The sequence below is a fragment of the Ranitomeya variabilis genome, chromosome 2 (genome assembly GCF_051348905.1).
Source record: "Ranitomeya variabilis isolate aRanVar5 chromosome 2, aRanVar5.hap1, whole genome shotgun sequence".
NCBI classification, from domain to species: Eukaryota; Metazoa; Chordata; class Amphibia; order Anura; family Dendrobatidae; genus Ranitomeya; species Ranitomeya variabilis.
In genome coordinates, this window is record NC_135233.1 from 938902147 (window position 1) to 938924999 (window position 22853).

The 22853-nt window shown below is 44.0% G+C and overlaps 1 long non-coding RNA gene across 1 annotated transcript in view; it reads left to right on the top strand.

The window, feature by feature from the left end:
* LOC143810044 (uncharacterized) overlaps positions 1-18663 on the top strand; it is a 52925-nt gene extending 34262 nt beyond the window's left edge. The window contains exon 3 of the long non-coding RNA XR_013222618.1: positions 17426-18663. This is a non-coding gene — a long non-coding RNA (uncharacterized LOC143810044). The remainder of the gene's footprint in view (positions 1-17425) is intronic.
* The last annotated feature ends 4190 nt before the right edge of the window (positions 18664-22853 follow it).

Sequence of the window (22853 nt, forward strand, 5' to 3'; positions counted from 1 at the left end):
GCCGAGCTCCTGTCTGTGATCGACAGGGGAATTGGCCTATCGAGCGGTTACGACCTTTGACCTCCTCCGCTTCTTCCGCTGTGACTTAATAAAGATTACTAAGGTTAGTTACATCAACATACGTATATACAAAAGCTTCCGGGTGTCTGCCGGGATGAAAAGAGGAAGTTCCCGGCCGGACACCTGGATTTAACCTCCGTAGGAGTGGCCGTAGGACCCCTCCCCTCTAGTGACCACTGGCCGGCCGGGGGTCTCCTAATTAGTGCATCACTAAGGGGAGTGATGCTAGGGGGGAACTGGCCCTGACATCATTTTACTGATGCTTTCTCTGTGTGCTCCCCAGTCAGAGACGCGCACCTTATTCAGAACCGCGTCTGCCAGGAACTAAAGCTCAGTGTTCATAGAAGAAGCCCACAAAGTCCTGAAAAGTGTTTGTGTGGAAGAATTGGCCAAAATCACACCTGAGCAATGTATGTGACTAGTTCTACATGTAGGAGGTGTCTTTAAGCTGTTGTCACCAACAGAGGCTTTTGTGCAAAGTGTTAAATGATTGTGTTCAGTACTTTTTCCCGCTGTAATTTCTCATTATTGCACATAACTTAATTTATGGACATCTCTTATTTGATTTCTTTGCCTGTGTGGATCGGAAGGGCTGTTACCGACATCTGGTTAGAATGTCTTGCCAATAGCACCTTTAGAAATAAATTTGCTTAGAAAATTGGTGACGTGTTCAATACTTATTTAACCCACTGTAGAACAAGGGATCAAAAGATCGCAGGTTACATTCCTAAAAAGGGAACTAAAAATAAAGTAAAAAAAGTTTTAAAAATGTATAAAAATTTGGATAATCCTTTTTATAAAAGCCTGATATCAAAATATACAATTAATTTACTTGGTTGGTAGACATCAAAAAGAGAAAAGAATTGAAGTGTCAGAATTGTTTTTTTTTTGTTTGACGCCACTCTTCCAAGGAATAAATTTCACAGCAATCAAAATGTCATATTTACTTCAAAATGGTATCAATAAAATTGTCAGCTTGCTTTTAATGGAGCTCCATTGATGTAAAAATGAAAACAATACAGGTTTCTGAAAATGGAAACAGAAACTATTTTTTTTTTTCAAAACACTTTTTTTTCCAATACTTTAGTGGAAAAAAAAACAAAAAACTCTACATATTTGGTATCGCCATAAATGTACTGCCCTGAAGAATCATATCAGCATAATGAATGCCATAAAAACAAAAGCCGAAAAACAATTAACCCCTTTCTACCAGCTGACAGAATAGTACGTCAGCTGGCAGATAACCTGCTTTGAGGTGGGCTCCGGCGGTGAACCCACCTCAAAGCCGCGACATGTCAGCCGCGCCCATTAACTAGTTAAATGCCGCCGTCAAGCGCTGACAGCGGCATTTAACTAGCGCTCCCGGCCGCGCGGCCGGAAGTGCTCGCACAGCTGACCCCCGTCACATGATCGGGGGTCAGCTGTGCATTGCCATAACAACCAGAGGTCTCCTTGAGACCTCTATGGTTGTTGATGGCCGATTGCTTTGAGCGCCACCCTGTGGTCAGCGCTCAAAGTACACCTGGATTTCTGCTACATAGAGGTGATCTGTACTTCACCTCTATGTAGCGGAGCTGATCGAGTTGTGCATGCTTCTAGCCTCCTATGGAGGCTATTGAAGCATGCCAAATGTTTTTTAAAAAAAAGTGTTTAAAAATATAAAAAAAATAAATATATAAAAGTTCAAATCACCCCCCTTTCGCCCCAATCAAAATAAAACAATTTAAAAAAAATCAAACACACCCATATTTGGTATCGCCGTGTTCAGAATTGCCCGATCTATCAATAAAAACAAAGGATTAACCTGACCGCAAATGGCGTAGCGAGAAAAAAAATCAAAACGCCAAAATTACGTTTTTTTGGTCGCCACGACATTGCATTAAAATGCAATAACGGGCGATCAAAATAACGTATCTACACCAAAATGGTATCATTAAAAACGCCAGCTTGGTATGGAAAAAATAAGCCCTCACCCGACCCCAGGTCACGAAAATTGGAGACACTACGGGTATCGGAAAATCGCACAATTTATTTTAGCAAACTTTGGAATTTTTTTTCACCACTTAGATTAAAAATAACCTAGACATGTTAGGTGTCTATGAACTCGTAATGACCTGGAGAATCATAATGGTAGGTCAGTTTTAGCATTTGGTGAACCTAGCAAAAAAGCCAAACAAAAAACAAGTGTGAGATTGCACTTTTTTTGCAATTTCATCACACTTGGAATTTTTTTCCCATTTTCTGTTACATGGCATGGTAAAACCAATGGTATTGTTCAAAAGTAAATCTCGTCCTGCAAAAAATAAGCCCTCACATGGCCATATTGACGGAAAAATAAAAAAGTTATGGCTCTGGGAAGGAGGGGAGCGAAAAACGAAAACAGCTCCGGGGGTGAAGGGGTTAAAGAATTGCGTTTCTTCCTTTCAGTGTCACAGCACTTGGAATTTTTTTCCATTTCCATCATAGTGAATAGCAAAATGAATGTCATCATTCGAAGGTGGAAAAGAATAAATATGGCGTGACTCTTGGAACAAGGGTAGAGAAAAAAACAGGAAATCCCCATGTTTCTAAGGGGTTGTGCTGCTGACAATATATATTTTGTATGAGGTCCAAATGATCGTATTAACAATGGTTGATACCATTACTGTATGAATCATCCCATACTATAGTGCCTTTATTGGGAGCTGATCACCTTGATTATACCATCGATCAGACACATTTCAGACAGAATAGAGGAACATGAAGTCTCTGCAGCTCCACACTACATTGCCGTAGGCACTCCATCAGATTCCATCGCATTTATATGGAATGTACGTCAATCACACTCATATAAATTAAAGCCACGTTCTTACAACAGCATTTTGGAAAAAGATTGTCAAGGTTTCCTATGATAAAATTAATTAGTTCTATTAGGAAAGAATAATAACAGATTGTACATGCCTCTGGCATATGGGATATACTTATTCAAAGGATTTGGTGTTTGTCGGATCGCTTCACAAAAATGAAAAACGTCAGATGAATGAAGATGCAGCAAACTATTGTCTGTGACTAACAATCTGGGACTAGAGCAATAATTAAAATTCACGTGCTGCAATTACACCAAATGTAACCAGAATACTCTCAACAATTATTTCTTCAGATGAATAGGTTAGATGGATACTCATCTGCATTGCCATTATAACAGAACATGTCTATTAAGTTTAGTCTGGAAAGTGTTGTCTTATCAGGACATTGAGATTTAACAAAAATTCAAGTAATGCAGAAATTTAGTATCTTATCAGGAGTATATGGCATTTCCAGTTACTGCTGTCCCATGTGGCTTGTAATCAAGGCTACCTGAGGGACCTTGCACTAGCCACTCTGTTTAGCAGGTCCCAGACTAACCCTTGCTTTCACTCTTTAAATCCCTAGACAGGGATCTGGGTTTATAATCCTCCCTGTAGTGATGGGCGAGTGTGCTCGTTACTCGAGTTTTCCGAGCATGCTCGATTCTCACCTGAGTATTGCCGATGCTCGGATACGATGCTCGAATACCTGCCCCACATGTCTCCTGGCTGTAATTCAGCCAATAAACATGGCTACAGTTTAACTGTGTATGGCAGGCAATCCCTGCACTTTTCTTTAAGCCGCGCAACATGCAGGGCATGGATCTGAGCATCGCATGCGAGCATCGGCAATACTTGGTTGAGACTCGAGCATGCTCGGAAAACTCGAGTAACGAGCACACTTACTCATCACTACAGGGGACGTTATAAATCCAGATCTCTGTCTAGGGATTAAAGAGTGAAAGCCCTTGTCACCACAGTCCGACACTGGGCAAGAGTAGACAGTCATGTCAGCATGTGATTTGTGTACTTCTGGCCACATTCCAACTAGATGTGTCCAGCGTCACTTAGTTCATTTTCAACTAGTGAGGCCACTCGTGTCTAGTCAGCATATGACTGCATGTATGCAAATCACTGGCACCAGAGAATCCTGACAGTGGGCAGTGCGCACTGCGATAATACAATGACTGCAGACTCATCACAAACCTGGACAACCTCTCTATAGCTCCTAACATAAATATAAACATGGGAATTAGTCAATATCACAAATAACATGTACATCCAGGTACCTGATACATTATATTGTATCTGGAGTTGTTCTCTTTCTTTTCTTCATCTTGTCCAGAGGCCATGATGAGTTTTCTCATCCACAGCTCATCTCTGCAGACTTCCATCTTTTCTGGTCTAATGCATCACATCCCCACATGATGCCCTTAAAGATAGCAATTAGTGATGAGCGAGTGTACTAATTGCTCGGGTGGTCTCTGAGTATTTATGACCGCTCGGAGATTAGGTTTTCATCACCTCAGCAGCATGATTTACATCTCTTAGCCAGCTTGATTACATGTAGGGATTACCTAGCAACCAGGCAATCCCCACATGTACTCAGCCTGGCTAATAGCTGTAAATCGTTCAGCTGCCGTGATGAAAACGAAATCTCCGAACACTAACAAATACTCGGAGGTCACCCGAGCGTGCTTGGGAAATCTCGAGTAACGAGTATATTTGCTCATCACTAATAGCAATATCATTATAATGCTCTAGAATAAAAATATCTGCCCTACTCTGATCCCCTGAATAAATAATTGCCCCTCACTATATTCTCTGCACAATGTCCCTCTTATGGTACATGCTGTCCACACTGCCTCCTCCTTTCCATACTGGCCCCCCTCTTCACACTGATCTCTTACGCGTTGTCCCTCCTATAGAGCCCAGCCTCTATACTGTACCCCCTCATCACCCTCCCCATCCTTGATATACTGTCCCTTCCTGCCTGTGCCCTTACACTGTCCCCCCATGCTATGCCCCCATTACTCAGTCTATATGCTGAGCTAACTCACTTTTCTCCCCCATACTGTCTCCTCACACTATTCCCCTCCCTCCTCATTCTGTCTCCTCTCACATTCCCCCTCTTCACCTTACCATCTCCGCATATATTTACCCCCTCACTCTTTATACTGTCTGCTCACATATGCCCCTGAATCCACATACTGTGTCTGCACACATCCCATCACCCTCACTCCTCATACTGTCCTTTTCCCATCTCTACTCAAACTGTTTCCACATACATTCCCCTTAGCTTCCCATATTGTCTGCACCCATACCCCACTCACCATACTGTGTCTGTTCCCATCCCCCCACTACCCCACACTGTTTCCTCCTACATGCCCCAATCCCTTCATTCTGTTCCCACATACATACCCCCATTCTGCCATACATGGCCCCATTCTGCCATACTGTTTCCTCATACATGCCCCCCACGCTCTACTACTGTTTCCTCATACACGCCCCTCATTCTGCCATACTGTTTCCTCCTACATGCCCCCATCTTCACCTTTGTTCCTTTTTATGTCCTTAAATCTCCCCACACACATTAAATCCCCCCATCCCCACTCCGAATCTCCCCACACATTAAATCTCCCCATTTCCACACTAAATCTCGCCCAAATGCACTTAAATGTCGTCTGCTCCACTGGAGCACTTGAATTATGTGTCTGTCCACTCTTCCTCCAGACTCTGGGAAATTGATTTCCAAATGAATTGCAAAATTTACTTTAATCTGAAAACACCACCTTGGACCACTGAGCAACAGTCAAGTTCTTTTTCTCCTTTGCTCAGGTAAGACGCTTCTGGCATTGTCTATTAGTCATGAGTGACTTGACACAAGGAATGCGATACTTGTAGCCCATGTCCTGGATACCTCTGTGTGGTGGCTCTTGAAGCAATGACTCCAGCAGAAGTCCACTCCTTGTGAATCTCCCACAAATTTTTGAATGGCCTTTTCTTAACAATCCTTTCAAGGCTGGATTATCCCGGTTGCTTGTGCACCTTTTTCTACCACACTTTTTCCTTCCACTCAGCCTTTTATTAATAGGCTTGGATACAACACTGTGTGAACAGCCAGCTTCTTAAGCAATGACCTTTTGGGGCTTACCCTCCTTGTGGAGTGTGTCAATGACAGCCTTCTGGACATCTGTCAAGTCAGCAGTCTTCTCCATGATTGTGGAGCCTACTGAAACAGACTAAGGGACCTTTTTAAACACTTCTAAAACCTTTGCAGGTATTTTTTGTTAATTATTCTAATTTAGTGAGATAATGACTTTTGGGTTTTCATTGGCTGTAAGCCATAATCATCAACATTAACAGAAATAAACACCTGACATAGATCACTTTGTTTGTAATGACTCTATATAATATGTGAGTTTCACTTTTTGCATTGAAAAACTGAAATAAATTAACTTTTTGATGATATTCTAATTTTGTGAGAAGCACCTGTATCTACTGGCCCTGCTAGACCTTTGCAACCAGGCAACCCCCACATGTACTTATGCTGGCTAACAGATGTAAATCATTCAGCTGCGGCGCAGAAAACTAATTCTCCGAGTACTTACAAATGCTTGGAGGACACCCGAGCGTGCTCGGGAGATCTCGAGTACCGAGTATATTCGCTCATCACTAATAACGACCCATACACTTGTACGAACACCATATTACAGATCAATACAACACAGAAACTGTGCTAAGCTGTAACATGGACTCAGGTATGAGACCTGAGGATGATGACATTATTTCCATATATTGCAAATCTGATAATGCACCTTAGTATTAACAGCAAAAAAATGGTAAAATGGATGAGACATATGTTTATGTTGTAATAAACATTTTCATCACTAGGTAGCACTGTTCAGCTAAAATAAATTAAAACTATTTCCCTTTCCCTGTAATTGTTGCAAACTTGCCTGTGACTATATATATCTGCATATGACTGATGTGCTATATGGATTTGCTAATGCACTATACAAAAAATTAAATCATGACATTTACAGAATAAATGTCATTCACGTTCTGTTTACCTGTGCCTTAAAAGGACAGAATATTATGAAGTGGAATATGTCTACTAGGGAGAAAAACAAATGTCACTATTAAATATGTCCAAGCAGACTATGAAATGGTTCATATTTCTGGCTAAATGCCATAGTGATAATATTTCCCTGAGCTGTATTATCACTGGCCTGTTTACACATATCAAGAGCAAATATCCCACATATACTGCACAGTATTAAGAAGGGAAATGTCAAATTACAGTCCTAAGAAAGCAAAGCCATTTCTAGAGGAGACAAATTATATGAAAATACTGAAAACCCAAACTTAGTCTGTCCATGATGCAGCCAGTGATTCACTATTGGGAGGTTTGTAGGTAAGGGAATGGTAAAAATGCTTTGCATCCCATTGCTGTACATGTAGTTCAACAGAAACCAATTTGTAATTCTTATTCAGCCAAACTAAAATGTTATTTCATTAAAGAGTAACAATTATATCCAAAGATTGTTCTGTAGTACAAAGATTACAAAGTGCTGTTGATTGGTGGGGGTCCGGGTCCTGGGACCTCCACTAATCACTCAATACCCCACGCTGAAGTGCACAGCTCCTGTTTGAGTGCACACAGAGGTGTATATAGATCAAAAAAGACAAAACAAATATTTTAGTAATTTATTAAAGGATTATAGTAGTACAAAGTAAAATGACGTACCCTAACAGAAAGCTAGAAACACTTAAAGAGAATCTGTCAAATTGATTTGAAATATAAAGTAAAGACATGGCTGTAATGGCGCTGTAACACTGATTACATTGATGCCTTTGGTAACGAAATCCGCTTTATGGTTCTTCTTTAATCACCATTTCAAGATTTCTGATAATTCAATTTCAGTGCACAGGGGCTGGTCACTGCACTGGATGTTCTCCTCCCTGTTTGATTCCCTGACCCTCTGCCTGAACCTGGTCTTTAACTGACAGGTCTCTGCTGAGATTTCAAATGGTGGAGGCAACAAAAGACTGGGGATAGCAGAGGGGCTGGAGAATCAGACAGTGGGGAGAAGACTCAGTACACACTCCGGCTCCTGTGCACTGGGTCTTCTCCTCCCTGTCTGATTATCCGGGCTCCTGCCTGAACCTGGTCTTTAACTGACAGGTCTCCGCTGAGATTTCAAATGGTGGAGGCAACAAAAGACTGGGGATAGCAGAGGGGCTGGAGAATCAGACAGTGGGGAGAAGACTCAGTTAGGGTTGAGCGAAACGGGTCGTTCATTTTCAAAAGTCGCCGACTTTTGGCTAAGTCGGCGTCTCATGAAACCCGATCTGACCCCTGTGCTTGTCGGCCATGCGGTACGCGACTTTCGCGCCAAAGTCGCGTTTCAATGACGCGAAAAGCGCCATTTCTCAGCCAATGAAGGTGAACGCAGAGTGTGGGCAGCGTGATGACATAGATCCTGGTCCCCACCATCTTAGAGAAGGGCATTGCAGTGATTGGCTTGCTGTCTGCTGCGTCACAGGGGCTATAAAGGGGCGTTCCCGCCGACCGCCATCTTACTGCTGCTGATCTGAGCTTAGGGAGAGGTTGCTGCCGCTTCGTCAGAAGCAGGGAGAGCGTTAGGCAGGGTCCACTAACCACCAAACCGCTTGTGCTGTAGCGATTTCCACTGTCCAACACCACCTTCGGTGTGCAGGGACAGTGGAAGCTATTTTTTTTTTTTTTTTCCCTCAGCGCTGTAGCTCATTGGGCTGCCCTAGAAGGCTCCGTGATAGCTGTATTGCTGTGTGTACGCCACTGTGGAAACCAACTGCTTTTTTCAAAGCACATATCCTCTTGTTCCTTCCTTTCTGCACAGCTATCTTTTTTGTTTGTCCACACTTTTTATTTAATTTGTGCATCAGTCCACTCCTATTGCTGCCTGCCATACCTGGCTTACATTACTGCAGGGAGATAGTAATTGTAGGACAGTCCCTGTTTTTTTTTTTTTTTTTTTTGTGGAAGATTAAGATTGGCATTTCTGCTACAGTGCCATCCTGTGTGTGCCATCTCTCACTGAGTGGGCCATAGAAAGCCTATTTATTTTTTTCCTTGATTTGTGTTCTAAAATCTACCTCAACACAAAAACACTACATCAATCAGTGGGGGAAAAATATTGGCCTCAGTCAGGGCTTGTGTGCCACTCCTGTGTGTGCCATCTCTCATTCAGTGGGCCATACAAAGCCTATTTATTTTTTTGTTTTTTTAATATTATTGGGTTTCTAAAGTCTCCGTGAAAAAAAAAAAAAAAACATAAAAAAACAGTGGGAGAGTAATATTGCCCTTTCAGCTTGTGTGCCAGTCTTGACTCCTGGGTGTGCCACCTCTCTCTCTCTAATTGTGGGCCATAGAAAGCCTATTTATTTTTTTGCTTTTTTTAATATCATTTGGTTTCTAAAGTCTCCCTGAAAAAAAAAAATACATAAAAAAACAGTGGGAGAGTAATATTGCCCTTTCAGCTTGTGTGCCAGTCTTGACTCCTGGGTGTGCCACCTCTCTCTCTCTAATTGTGGGCCATAGAAAGGCTATTTTTTTTTTTTTATTAGTATTTGGTTTCTAAATTGTCCCTGAAAAAAACATTTTATCTTATTTGGTTTCTAAAGTCTCCCTGAGAAAAAAAAAAAAAAAAAAAATTAGGTGGGAGAATAATATTGACATTAGTGCTTGAGTGACAGTCCTGCGTGTGTGTCATCTCTGTGATTTTGTGCCACAGAAAACAGAGTGTGTAACATTGTGCCTGATTTCCTTGTGGTCTCACCAACCTGTTAAGGGATATAGAAATCATACTGAAGTTATAGCTCACCGTGTAAGTTGTTTGACAGCAACAAATAAAGTTACTTTGGTTAATTTTTTTAAACAATGAGGAAGTCTGGTGCAAGAGGTCGTGGCCGTGGGCGTTCATTGTCAGCTGGTAATGATGGTAGTGGTAGTGGAGCATCAGGTGGTCGTGGGGATAAAAATATTCCACCTAAGTCTGGAGCTGTGGAGCCAGTTTCGTCGTCTGGCTACACAAGGCCTCGAACGCTCTCTTTTCTGGGAGTAGGAAAAACGCTTTTAAAGCCGGAGCAGCAACAGCAAGTTTTGGCTTACATTGCAGACTCAGCCTCTAGCTCTTTTGCCTCCTCTTCTGAAACTGGTAAATGTAAAAGCAGCGCGTCGCTTGTGGATGTTCACGGTCAGGGACAAGTCGCTTCCTTGTCCTCCTCAGCAAAAACTACAACAAGAGAGAAGGATGCAGCAGGCGACACAACGGGTCACTCCATGGAGCTCTTTACACATACCGTCCCTGGCTTAGAAAGTGAAACACTTAACAGGCCATGCCCATTACAAGTAGATTCTGACATGGAGTGCACTGATGCACAGCCACAGCCAGAGTACTATGCTGCTCCTTTGATTCAGACCACCACATTGCCCTCTCAGGGTACAGATCCACAATCAGACCCTGATGAGACTATGTTGCCCCGCCACGAACGCTATACCACAGACCGACACAGTGACACAGACGAAGTTGCACACGAGCTCGAAGAGGAGGTAATAGATGACCCGGTTGTTGACCCCAATTGGCAGCCATTGGGGGAACAGGGTGCAGGCAGCAGTAGTTCAGAAGCGGAGGTGGAGGAGGGGCCGCAGCAGGCATCAACATCGCAACAGGTTCCATCTGCCGGGCCCCTATCTGGCCCAAAACGCGTGTCAAAGCCAAAACCTGTTGGAGCACAGCGTTGCCATCCGGTTAAAGCTCAGTCTGCAATCCCTGAAAAGGGATCCGATGCTAGGAAGAGTGCAGTCTGGCATTTTTTTAAACAACATCCAATTGATCAGCGCAAAGTCATCTGTCAAAAATGTTCTACTAGCTTAAGCAGAGGTCAGAATCTGAAAAGTCTCAATACTAGTTGCATGCATAGACACTTAACCACCATGCATTTTCAAGCCTGGACTAACTACCAAACGTCCCTTAAGGTTGTAGCACCCTCGGCCAATGAAGCTAGTCATCAACGCAACATCCCTTCCGTCACTGTAAGGCCACCATTTTCCGCACCACCGGCAGTATCTGTGCAGGTTTCTTTGCCAGCCAAAAGCAGTCAGGGTCAGGGAATCACCAGTTTTGTAGGCGGAAATATTGCATCTAGGGCACCAGCGGAAACAATACCGTCTCCAACCGTCTCTCAGTCTGCCATGTCCACCGGCACACCCGCAAGTTCCACGATCTCCATCTCTCCAGTTCAGCTCACACTACATGAGACTCTGGTTAGAAAAAGGAAGTACTTATCCTCGCATCCGCGTACACAGGGTTTTAACGCCCACATAGCTAGACTAATCTCGTTAGAGATGATGCCCTACCGGTTAGTTGAAAGCGAAGCTTTCAAAGCCCTGATGGAGTACGCTGAACCACGATACGAGCTACCCAGTCGACACTTTTTTTCCAGAAAAGCCATCCCAGCCCTGCACCAGCATGTTAAACAGCGCATCGTCCATGCACTCAGGCAATCTGTGAGTACAAAGGTGCACCTGACTACAGATGCATGGACCAGTAGGCATGGCCAGGGATGTTATGTGTCCATCACGGCACACTGGGTGAATGTGGTGGATGCAGGGTCCACAGGGGACATCAATTTAGGGACAGTTGTGCCTAGCCCACGGTCTAGGAAACAGTTGGCTGTAGGCGTTCGCACCCCCTCCTCCTCCTCCTCCTCGTCCTCCTGCAGAAGCTACAGCTCTTCCACAGATCGCAGTCGGCCAACCACTCCATCGGCAGATGACACTGTTGCACACCAGTTGTCCCATTATGGGCCAGCTACTGGCAAGCGTCAGCAGGCTGTATTGGCTATGAAGTGTTTGGGCGACAACAGACACACCGCGGAAGTTCTGTCCGAGTTCTTGCAACAAGAAACGCAGTCGTGGCTGGGCACAGTAGATCTTGAGGCAGGCAAGGTAGTTAGTGATAACGGAAGGAATTTCATGGCTGCCATCTCCCTTTCCCAACTGAAACACATTCCTTGCCTGGCTCACACCTTAAACCTGGTGGTGCAGTGCTTATTGAAAACTTATCCTGGGTTCTCCGACCTGCTCCTCAAAGTGCGTGGACTTTGCTCACATATCCGACGTTCGCCTGTACACGCCAGCCGTATGCAGACCTATCAGCGGTCTTTGTACCTTCCCCAGCATCGCCTAATCATAGACGTTGCAACAAGGTGGAACTCAACACTGCACATGCTTCAGAGACTGTGCCAACAGAGGCGGGCTGTTATGTTTTTGTGGGAGGATACACATACACGGGCAGGCAGTAGGATGGCAGACATGGAGTTGTCAGGTGTGCAGTGGTCGAAGATACAAGACATGTGTCAAGTCCTTCAGTGTTTTGAGGAATGCACACGGCTGGTTAGTGCAGACAACACCGTAATAAGCATGAGCATCCCCCTAATGCGTCTGCTGATGCAAAGTTTGACGCACATAAAGGAGCAGGCGTCTGCACCAGAGGAAGAGGAAAGCCTTGATGACAGTCAGCCATTGTCTGGTCAGGGCAGTGTACAGGACGAGGTAGCGGGCGAAGAGGAGGTGGAGGACGAGGAGGATGATGGGGATGAGTATATTTTTAATGCGGAACCTTTCCCAGGGGCACTGGAAATTGGTTGCGTGTCAAGGCCGGGTTCTGGTTTTTTGAGGGACACAAGTGACGTAGATTTGCCTGCAACTGCCCCTCACCCAATCACAACCGGAGATTTGACAACTGGAACTTTGGCCCACATGGCGGATTATGCCTTACGTATCCTAAAAAGGGACACACGCATTACGAAAATGATGAACGATGACGATTACTGGTTGGCCTGCCTCCTTGATCCACGCTATAAAGGCAAATTGCAAAATATTATGCCACATGAGAACTTGGAACTAATATTAGCAACCAAACAATCAACTCTTGTTGACCATTTGCTTCAGGCATTCCCAGCACACAGCACACGTGATCGTTCTCACACGAGCTCAAGGGGGCAACAGACTAGGAGTGTTAGGGGTGCACACATCAGAAGTGGCGTTGGACAGAGGGGTTTTCTGACCAGGTTGTGGAGTGATTTTGCTATGACCGCAGACAGGACAGGTACTGCTGCATCAATTGAAAGTGACAGGAGACAACATTTGTCCAGTATGGTTACTAACTATTTTTCATCCCTTATCGATGTTCTCCCTCAACCGTCATTCCCATTTGATTACTGGGCATCAAAATTAGACACCTGGCCAGAATTGGCAGAATATGCATTGCAGGAGCTTGCTTGCCCGGCAGCAAGTGTCCTATCAGAAAGAGTATTCAGTGCTGCAGGTTCAATATTAACCAAAAAAAGGACTCGTCTGGCTACCCAAAATGTTGACGATCTAACATTCATTAAAATGAACCACAACTGGATTTCGAAATCTTTTGCCCCACCTTGCCCGGCCGACACCTAGCTTTCCTATGAAAAGCTCTTGCCTGTGGACTACTGTGAATTACTTTTCTAATGTCTAATTTGCTGCAGCTGATTGTCCAGCATACGACATGTTTACACCTCCCTAAATGGCCAAACTCCCCACACGGGGCCGTGGTATCGCGACTTGGCGCAAGCACCCGTGAGACTGCTGTTTGTCTGAAGAGGTGGGTGTACTCGCTTTTGGTCGACGGCATTGCTACTGGGTTCCTCATAGTACAATAAAGTGTCTCTGGCGGTGGTGGTGCGCACCCAACGTCAGACACACTGTTGTAACATGAGGGGCCTTGGGCCTGTAACGCCGGCCACAAGAGAGTTCACCCACCCCCAGGTCAAACATTGCTCTACCACTTCCACAGTTATCTCTCACACTTCCACCAATGTTCAGTCTATGCGCTGACATCCTTCCATACCTGCCACTGACAATACCATTGTGTTGACATGTATGATGGTACTTAACATAGTCAGGGGCAGTGTCCTCTATTTACCACAGTAAATACTTTGCGCAAAATTAGTAGGTCTGAAACAACGCAGAGGATCCCACCCCTGAACCTAATGATTGCACCCTTTAGTGTTTTTGTTTTGTTTTAATGCGAGACATTCACATTTAGTTGTTGTTTTGGACTACTAACTGGCAGACACTCATTACAATCGGCCTCCGTTGACCAGACCACTGCTGCCCGTGTACCCCGTGTAATAAAGTGCCTACAGCCAGCCCAATTTAATTATATTAGGCCTTCGAAGCCTGTCTGCGGTCCCTCCTTCCACTAGGCCTCCACTGACCAGACCACTGCTGCCCGTGTACCCCTGTAACTAATAATAAAGTGCCTACAGCCAGCCCAATTTAATTATGTTAGGCCTTCGAAGCCTGTCTGCGGTCCCTCCTTCCACTAGGCCTCCACTGACCAGACCACTGCTGCCCGTGTACCCCTGTAACTAATAATAAAGTGCCTACAGCCAGCCCAATTTAATTATGTTAGGCCTTCGAAGCCTGTCTGCGGTCCCTCCTTCCACTAGGCCTCCACTGACCAGACCACTGCTGCCCGTGTACCCCTGCAACTAATAATAAAGTGCCTACAGCCAGCCCAATTTAATTATATTAGGCCTTCGAAGCCTGTCTGCGGTCCCTCCTTCCACTAGGCCTCCACTGACCAGACCACTGCTGCCCGTGTACCCCTGTAACTAATAATAAAGTGCCTACAGCCAGCCCAATTTAATTATGTTAGGCCTTCGAAGCCTTTCTGCGCTCCCTCCTTCCACTAGGCCTCCACTGACCAGACCACTGCTGCCCGTGTACCCCTGGAACCAATTATAAAGTGCATAGAGCCTATTTTTTAATTTAATTTAATATTAATAAAGTCAGGATGAACTACGATATACCACGCTATGAGCTACCCAGTTGACAATTCTTTTGCGAGAAAAGCCATCCCACCCCTCCACCTGCATGTTAAAGACCGCATTGTCCTTGCATTCTGTCAATTTGTCAGTCCAAAGGTATACCTGACAACAGACACATGGACCTGTAGGCCTGGCCACGGAAGGTTACGTGTCCTTTGTGGCTCAATGGGTTAATGTATTGGATGCATGGTCCACACAGGGGACAGCCTGCAAAGTCTGTCTGCAGTCCCTAATTCAAGTTGGCCTCAACTGAATAAAGCTGAGCTTCTACCTTCTGGCTCTGATTAACTGCTGTTTTTAAAAAAATTGGCTTTTCCGTCCTTCTAAAGGTGTCTGCCCCTGCCTGGTGTTGTCCTCAACTGAATAAAGCTGAGCTTCAACCTTCAGTTCCAAATTACCATTTTTAAAAATGCAATTGGCTGTTCCGGCCTACTAAAGGTGTCTGTCTGCCCCTGCCTGGTGTTGTCCTCAACTGAATAAAGCTGAGCTTCAACCTTCAGTTCCAAATTACCATTTTTAAAAATGCAATTGGCTGTTCCGGCCTACTAAAGGGGTCTGCCCCTGCCTGGTGTTGTCCTCAACTGAATAAAGCTGAGCTTCAACCTTCAGTTCCAAACATACAACAAAAAACTGGTACAATACAAAAAGTGGCCTCCAGCTACAAAAACTTTCTCCTACAAATAGTTAACTGACAGTTTTTTTTCCAGTGAAAACACAGATATGGCATCCAACGAGTGTTGTCCTGTCTCGTCTTCTTTATATTATTGCCAAGAAGCTGCAACTGAATAAAGCTGTGCTTCAACCTTCTGTTCCAAATTACCATTTTTAAAAATGCAATTGGCTGTTCCGGCCTACTAAAGGGGTCTGCCCCTGCCTGGTGTTGTCCTCAACTGAATAAAGCTGAGCTTCTACCTTCTGCCTCTTATTAACTGCTGTTTTTTAAAAAAATTGGCTGTTCCGGCCTACTAAAGGTGTCTGTCTGCCCCTGCCTGGTGTTGTCCTCAACTGAACAAAGCTGAGCTTCCACATTCTGGCTTTCGCCCTATACTATCAGATATTAAACTGCATTTGGCCTACTAGTGTGGTTAGGACAAAAAAACCCAGACACCTTTATATGGATTACCAGAAAGCAGCAGGACAAGGGATTGGATTAAAATATACTTTATTAAATCTACATTACAATAACTCCATAAAATATAAATATTTAATTCCATACAGGACAAAAAATAAGCATATAATATGCCGGCCAAATTCTTGGGGCTGTGGGAGAGGGACCTCTTTATGTCTGAGTCCGGGTCGTCAATGGACCGCATCCCAATGTGGGTGCGGTTCATTGATGACATATTCCTGATTTGGCAGGGTTCGGTTGAATCCCTCCAAGAATTTATGGTAGGGTTGAATCAGAATTTTCTGAATCTGAGGATAACCTATAAATATGATCGGGATGTGATGGAATTTTTGGATGTTAAGATACAGAGGTCTGAGGATAATTGCCTGCATACTAAAGTTTTTAGAAAGGCCACAGCAGTCAATTCATTGTTGCATGCAACATCATCGCATCCCCCGACTATGATCAACTCTATCCCTACAGGTCAGTTTTTGAGATTGCGGAGAATATGTTCAGAGGACACCGAATTTGTAAGGCAGGCATCTGAACTTAAAGATAGATTCTTGGAGAGGGGGTATAGCCGGAGATCGGTTAAGAGAGGATATAATCGGGCAAAAAATATGTCTAGGCACCAGGCACTTTACGGGAATAGGCCGGACAAGACTAATCAAGTAGTTAGATACATAACACGTTATCATGGACAAAGTGATATGGTGAGACTCCAGTTAAACAAATTTTGGGGGATTTTACAAGCAGACCCTGTACTGTCCAAATATATAGGAGAAAGGCCAAGTATAACCTATAAGAGGTCTAGAAACCTCAGGGATTGTTTGGTAGAAAGTCACTATATGCATAATTCAGTTTGTCCCTCTTTTCTGGATAGATGCAGACCGACCTTGGGTTGCCGCCCGTGTGGTAAATGTGTGGCATGCCCAAATATAATGAGGGAGAACACATTTTGCACTTCTAATGGCACTAAAACTTTTCAAATTAAGCATAATATAACGTGTACTACAAAAGCAGTAGTTTATTATGCTACATGTCCGTGCTCCCTGGTGTATGTGGGCATGACCACTAGGCAACTCAAGGTCAGGGTCCGTGAGCACGTTCTTGGGATTGAGGCCGCTAAAGAAGTGCAGGATATATCATCATTAAAAACAATTCCCAAGCATTTTAAACTGTGCCATAACAGTGACCCCGTGGGATTTAAAGTGCGTGGTATTGATATAGTTAATACGGGTGAACGCGGTGGACCAATTACTATCCCATTGGCCAAAAAGGAAACAAAATGGATATGGGCTTTAGATACTGTTTCACCAAGGGGACTAAACGAAAATATAAGCTTTGCCCCTTTTTTATAATAAGTCTTTTTACAATTTGTCAAAACCTCTTTAATAACTCTGTTTTTACACTTTTTATTCATTTTTATTCATTTTTAATTTTATTATTTTTAAGCTATGCGTGTGGTCTGTTTTTATGTTGAACTATTAAACATCTGAATTTTGTTTTTATATAGATATTAGTTCCATACATACCTGTTTAGAGAAGGATGGGTGATGCCTGGATGAAGTGATTTGGTTGGCGGCGATACGGACACTATAAAGAAAACGATAAATAGCAAGGAATAATGAAGAATATAAGCACTATACTATCTTGTCATCCATATGTATATACAGCGTGATGTAATCCATTATGTGATGGTATTCACTAATTCATGTTATACTTATGTAAATAGAGATAGTTGTCTGTTTAGTATTTATGAAATTGTATTTATTCGTTATAAAATTGTCTTGATGTGTATTTATGCCGGACTAAAATATGTGTAATTTAATATAAGTATATGGTGTAGTGGTTGCGGATATGGCCCCCTATTGTGGGCCACTGTGGACCATTGATGGTCATGCAACTCCGTCATTTGTTATGATCTGTTTACACTATTGCATGATTTAAATCACTGCCGGCCTAATTTATGCGCTATCACTACCCACTATTTACTTATCTGAGTTGAGCTAGTTCTTGCGGGAATGCGTGTATGGAGCCTCCTATACTGCCTCCTGGTGGTGCGCATGCGCGGTTAGTGGCCTGGGGCCCGAGACTCTGAGTCCCGGTGACCTTGGTAACGTCGGGACGCTGTCCTGTACGTCCGGTCACGTGGGGCGGGGTTTCGGACTTCCGGGTCCTCCTGACTGCGCATGCGCCGGCGTAGCCAGGGGGTTAGGGATGGGAGACTTCCGAGACATATATAAAGGATTGTTTTTTGACCACAACTACCCCCTGACGAAGGAAGGAAACCGAAACGCGCGTTGGGGTGCGTGCAATCAGGACACGGCCACATATACAGGTATTAACCTGAGATCTTATTAGCTCTACTCTTCTGCTTTTCTTGCGTTTTTGCACATGTGTGTGGTATTGTTTGGCTGAATACAAAGCCATTGCACTCTGCACTTGTATGCTGATTTTTCTGGCACTTATTTTTTGAGCACTTTTTTGCACTTTGTGCATGTATTAAGGGTGCCCCATAAAATGTCCCTTATCTTTTATAAAATTTGAATTTTAGTATTTTTTTATAGATAATTTTATTAAATTCAGCACATTTTTGCACTTTATTTCACTTATACAAAGCGAGATTAAGGGAGTACCTATGTGAATTTGGCCGGCATATTATATGCTTATTTTTTGTCCTGTATGGAATTAAATATTTATATTTTATGGAGTTATTGTAATGTAGATTTAATAAAGTATATTTTAATCCAATCCCTTGTCCTGCTGCTTTCTGGTAATCCATATAAAGGTGTCTGGGTTTTTTTGTCTCCACTAGGTGGCGGTGGTCACTCACTTACACAGTATACCTAATCCTGGTGAATTTTATGAATTTTATTTATTTATGAAGGAGGATATAATATTGTACTCCCTAGGTTGATGGTATAACTGTGTTCTAATCATATATAGTGTGGTTAGGCCCTTGAAACAGTGTCTGCTGCTCTTGGGTTTGCTACTCCACTGAACAAAGCAATGCCGCCTGTTTAGTCCTGTTACCAATTTTGAACTGCATTTAGCCTACTTTATTCTTTGGCCCTATATCTGTTTCCTCCTCATCCTGCTCATTCCCCAGCCACTGCTAGATGAGTCTGCTGGTACATTGACCTAGACCACTACATTCCCCTTATACTCTACACAGCCAGAATCTGACCCTGCTGAAAGTAAGGTTCCCCTTCCCGCATGTTATACCACCTTACACAGGGACAGAGAGGAAGGTGCAGATGAAAGTGCAGGCTCCTTCATCAGGTGGGGGGGCATACTCGTTGGCGACGTCACTGGCACAGGGCCCCTCAGAGTACGCAAAAGTGTCGCTGCTGGTGGGAGGCGCCCCCGCCATGCAAACACACCGCCGTACTTTGAGGGGCCCTGTGCCAGTGCCAATGCGAACGAGTGGGCCCCCCCTGCTTGCTCAGGATCACAGCACTTGCAACGTTGAAATACTTACCTTTCCCTGCAACACCGCCGTGACGTAGTCCGCATTTCCTGGGCCCACGAAAAACTTGAGCCAGCCCTACTCCCCCCACAACTTTTGCCAAATGACCCCCAATTCCCTATGCCCAACTATTATTATAAAGTTAATTAAGATTGACAAGCTTCAGAAACAAGAGTGGATGTTTTTGGCATTAAAATGGGCACTGTAGGTGTTTTCCTGGCCTCCACTCACTGCCGACTATGCTTCCCCATTGACTTGCATTGGGTTTCGTGTTTCGGTCGATCCCCGACTTTTAGCGATAATCGGCCGACTGCACTCGACTCGACTGGACAAAATCGGGTTTCACAAAACCCGACTCGATCTTAAAAAAATGAAAGTCGCTCAACTCTAGACTCAGTACACACTCCGGCTCCTGTGCACTGGGTCTTCTCCTCCCTGTCTGATTATCCGGGCCCCTGCCTGAACCTGGTCTTTAAATGACAGGTCTCCGCTGAGATTTCAAATGATGGAGGCAACAAAAGACCGGAGGCAGCAGAGGGGCTGGAGAATCAGACAGTGGGGAGAAGACCTTGTAACGGGCTGGGTGGTGGAACCACTGTGCCGAGGCCCAAGGAAGAACTGGAGGGCTGTGAATAGGAGCCTCATCCAATCTGACCATGGATACGAAGCAGCTAAGGACACTAAGATCCGAGGATAGACAAGGGAGGTGGTCCAGGTGATATTCCAGGCCTGACCTTGGGTGGTTGGCAGCTGACCCCTAGGAACAGGTAGCTGGGATGGCCTGAGGCAATGTCCAACAGATGCAGGCAGTCAGTGAAGATGTCAGGAACTGCAGGTGCAAATAGGACAGACTGATGGAGAAATGAGCACTGGCGGGTGCCATTGAGGCGGGTGCAGCTGGCTTGGGTGCCATTGAGCTGAGCACTGGAAGGTGCAGCTGGCTTGGCTGCCATTGAGTTGAGCACTTACTGGTGCAACTGACTCGGCTGCCGTTGAGGTGTGCACTGGTGGGTGCAGCAGATGAGATACAAACACTGAGACCTGAGAACTGATAAGACTGTTAGGCTGGAGTCACACTACCGTAGAATGCGGCTGAGTGGTATGTGAGAAAACATCGCATAGCACTCAGCCCAGTGTTAATCTATGAGGCAGCTCACATCAGAATTTTTTCTCAGGCGTATTCGACATGCTGAGACTCGCCAATGCAAGCCTATAGCTGTGCTAAAAAAAAAAAATTGCACAGCATTCAGACTATGTGAGTGCTGTCAGATTTTTACGCACCAATGTCCTTTCAAAAAATGGCAATTCATCTGCCGAGTACAGTAAAATCAGAGTAACAGGTTAAAATAGAATAGCTAGAACAGATATATACACATAGAATACATAGATATATAACTGTCAGTGACACACACATACTGTATATGTATATATTATAAAGACAGATAGAAGAAAATCTGGCAATTCAGCTGCCGTGTACAGTAAAATCACACTGACAGGTTAAAATAGAATAGATAGAATAGTTATATACACATAGAATAGATAGTTATACAGATGTCAGTGACAAATACAATTAGTACAGTGTGTGTGCAGCTTCCTGTACATGTATTGAATAAATAAAAAAAATATTTTCTGAAAAAAAATGGCATTGCCTCCCACGTAATTTTCTTAAGCAGCAGAGGGCAAGCCGATGGCTGGGGGCCGATGTTTATATCCTGAGAAGGGTGTAATACCCATGGAGCTTCCCATGCTCTTAATATCAGCTCACAGCTGTATACTTAGCCTTTACTAGTTATTAAAATGGGCGACCCTAAAAAAATGACGTAAGGTCCCCTTATAATTAGTAACCAGCAAAGGCTTTGCTGCAGGCTGATATTACTAGCCTAGGAAGGGGCCATAGATACTGGCTCCCCCAAGGTTTTCAAATAGACCGTCAGACATTAAAAACGTTGTTTTGCACTTATCACCCTTCCAGACGCATGTTAAATTGTAAGCCCCTCTAAGATCAAGTTTAGAAAACACCCAGGACCCCAGAAGTTGATTATAGAGGTTGGGGATGAGTGGAAGTGGGTAAATATTTATAACTGTGATTTTGTTTAGTTCTTGGAAATCGACACAAGGAAGGAGACCCCCTTCTTTCTTTTTTACAAAGAAAAATCCGGCAGCTACAAGGGAGGAAGAAGGATGGATTCTTTCATTGCAGTCTGTTCAGGCAGGCCCAGATAAATTGTAAGGGTGAGCTTTAGGCAATTTGGCATTAGAAATAAGATTAATATGACAATCATAAGGACGATGGGGGAGTAATATCTATGCCTTTTTTTCCGAGAGCACAGCTCCTAAGTCCTTCAGATACCTATGCAGACCATTCAGAATAGCGGAGCATATTTGTATAGATTTTAGACATTTCTTGCAACAATTGGGGCTCCATGTAACAGTCTCTTTCTGACACCAATCAGGACAGGATTGTGAATCTGCAACATGGAAGTCTCAGCATCACCCCAGCAGGTAATTTATCCAACACAAAACAGGAGATAACCAAATTCCGGGCTAATGGTGGTGTCTTGTCAAGAATGAAGATTTTAATGGGTATTTTTAAACTAACTGCCCCTAACCATAACTTCATAATCAGTCCCAAATCAATAAAGTTCTCAGCAGACCCACAGCCAATAAATGCCAACTTTAATAACACCTGATTCTTGAAGGATAACAGTGTATTTATTAGTATTTTATCAGAGGAAGAAAAAGGTACCAGGGAGTCTGGGTGACCTCCTCAGCCGACCCAGACTCAGACGTTCTCCCGAAAGTATATTAGCCTGAGGACGAGTTGGGCAACTCTTGAGAAAAAATGTCCAGAGAGACCACACTCCAGACAGAGTCCAAGATCTTATATACATCTTTTCTCTACAACACGAAGACTGGCAACTCTAACCTCCACTGGCTTCACCTCTAGTAAATGGACCTGCTCCTGGGCAGTATGATGGGCAGCCTGCTGTTCACCACATCTCTCATGGATTCTGTAGTCCATTTGTATGGCCTTCACCAGAGAACAAGGGGCGCCATGAAGGACGAGAGCATCCTTAAGAGTTTTGGAAAGACCTTTGTGGAACTGGCACCTGAGAGCTGCATTGTTCCACTGAACTTTATTGGACCACTGTCAGAACTCAGTACAGTAGTTCTCAGCTGTGTAACCCCCCTGTGCCAAGTTCATGATCTTAGCCTCAGCAACCTGAATCCTGTTGGGTTCGTCATATATCAGACCTAAACTGTCAAAAAAGGCGTCAACAGAAAGCCATTCTGGGGCTTGTGGGGATGGGGAAAATACTCGGGTATGAGGACCTCCTCGCAGTAGAGGCATAATTATTCCCACCCGTTAGAACTCATCCAGTGACGACTGGGGGCACAAGGTAAAAAAATAACCTTCAGCTCTCCACAAATACCCTAAATTGGTCTTTCTCTCTTGAAAATTTATCAGGGA